The sequence below is a fragment of the Etheostoma spectabile genome, chromosome 14 (assembly GCF_008692095.1).
Source record: "Etheostoma spectabile isolate EspeVRDwgs_2016 chromosome 14, UIUC_Espe_1.0, whole genome shotgun sequence".
Taxonomy (NCBI): Eukaryota; Metazoa; Chordata; class Actinopteri; order Perciformes; family Percidae; genus Etheostoma; species Etheostoma spectabile.
The window spans coordinates 3,550,452-3,552,848 of record NC_045746.1 but is presented as its reverse complement, the minus strand read 5'-3'; the positions used below and the strand labels follow the sequence as shown (position 1 = coordinate 3,552,848).

At 37.9% G+C, this 2,397-nt stretch overlaps 1 protein-coding gene across 2 annotated transcripts in view; it reads right to left on the bottom strand.

Annotated features, from left to right (window-relative positions):
- Nucleotides 1–2,397, bottom strand: part of gabbr2 (gamma-aminobutyric acid (GABA) B receptor, 2) — a 183,418-nt gene that overhangs the window by 68,343 nt on the left and 112,678 nt on the right. The gene's annotated exons all lie outside the window — the stretch shown is intronic.

Sequence of the window (2,397 nt, the reverse complement as noted above, 5' to 3'; positions counted from 1 at the left end):
ACACACACACACACACACACACACACACACACACACACACACACACACACGTAGACATTAGAACAAATACATGGTATTAAACTGTCCAAACTGGCTACTGGATGCCAACACCTTTTTCCCTTCACTCTCTGAACTTATTTAACACTTCAAAAGCAATTAAATCTGATGCGTACAATTGTTTTAAATAAGACTAACATTCTACCTAATATTCCACAGCCATGCTAGCAACTCTGTAAGACAAAGTGATGCTTTGTGCTAAATGCTAACATCAACATGCTAACATGCTCACAATGACAACAAGCTGATATATAGCAGGTGTAATGTTTACCATGTTCACCACCTTATTTTCATAATAAGGTGTTTAGCAAAATCCTTTGCTAATTATCACTAACCACTGTGCAGCTGAGGCTGATGAAAATGTCTTTAGTTTTTGGTCATAATGCAAATTGGCAGTTTGAGCTGATGACAGCACTAATTGAAAAGTTAAGGCATCACCAAAGTTAATACAAGATGATGGAACAGAACAATGAATGTCTGTACAAAATGACATGGCAATCCATCCTTTGGTTTTTGAGACATTTCATTTATAACCACAAATGTGAAGCATGTGGCAGTCCTGGTGGAAAGGTCTAAGGATCATCAAAGTCATTATGCAACGTTGTCTGGAAATCACGCATGTCAAAATTTTGAGCCAAACTACTATAGATGTTGAGATATTTCAGTCTGGCTTAAAAGAGTGGACCATCAGACAGATAGGCTTTGCCATTCCTCGAGCCATGTTGCTTGCAAAGCTAAACAAGACATTATATGTGACGCTATGGCCCAACAACTGGCTTAATGGGTACACCAGTTTTGGAGTTTCCTAGCTTGATTCTCCAGTCAGTAATTTAAAATCTTTCAGGTGGTAAAGTGCTTAAATAATGGATCACTGATACAAAGCGGTTTGAAGTAAAATGTAGCACCAGTGATCCTTATTTGGAGAAATGTAACAGAGCCTACTTTGAGTGAACAAGTAAATCTAATTCAAACACTTATTGGGCACAGTGAATAATGGCCCAGCCCTAAGTAGTACAGTCTTGCACAGTGGTACAACCTCAGAGAGCTTCCAAAACCCATTAGTAATATATCAAACTTTCCCTAAAATAGAATTGTAAGGCTCTTAGGATATCCTCTTTTTTTGATTCACAAATTGTGGCCTTCAGATCAAGCTTAATATGGACAGGAAATGGTCTTTCTATTGTTTAAAGTCTTAATAATCCATTTATTTTACCTCAAGGAAACGGTGGAATGAAATGCAGGTATAGAAACAAGCTAACCAATCTCTAATGTAGCAGTACCTTAACATGCACACTGTGAGAACAATCTCCAACTGATGTGACATAATAGGACATAATAAATTAATGCAACTGTACATCTGTATTTATATTGCAATATACATTTACTTTATGTATTTCCTAAATAGTCAAGAGATTGTATACTGCAGCACACCCTAGGCTGCAAACACCACCCTCTCTGTGGAGTTCTGCTTAAACACAGCTATTTAAGGATTTTGTGTTTTCTTTTTCAGTTACAACGATTCCCTCAGGTGTAATATTGAAGGAAGCATGACCTTGTCAGACAAGCCTGGGCCTTCACTCATGAAGATTACTCGCTTAGAGCGTACACCAAGGAAGAGAGAAGAAGGGGATGTGAAGAGGGGACAGATTATTCTAATTCTTTTACTGTAAGCTCTAACAACCTGCAATTTCTTCTGGTGTGCACGCACAAATCTGTCTCTGCTTCTCCCTGTTATCACAGTTATAGGCCCATTGAACTCCTCTGCAGCATTGTCCTTGACTTGGAAAATAACAGATAACATCAGCTATTGCAGCATCACAGGGCACTGCATTTCCCTCCCCTTTTGGAAAATGTTGAAAATGTTTGACGGACTACGGTATATTTGATAATAAATAAACAGTACATTTTATATGCATACACAATCAGGATTTGTAAACTTCTCAGTGCTGAAGGAGGATCAATAACCATGTTTTCCTTGACCACGTCCTTTGTTAGGATCTAAACAGGAGGGATTGTATATCAGCACTCTTCCTTTGAGATGCTAAAATACTATCCCAGCACTCTATCCCCACAGGGAATATTGATGGCTGCTGCAGGCTGGTAAAACTTACCCTGTCACTCAGCCTGTGCAAAGATATTTCACAGATTTTTTGTTTGATTAGTAACTTTAAATAACTGTAAATTCAGTGGAATTTGTTAACTGGATGTGAGACACACACGCACACACACATTTATATACTATATATACATACATACATATGTGTGTATGTATACCACTATATACATACACAGAGACATATATACAGTATATATACACACACACACACACACACACACACA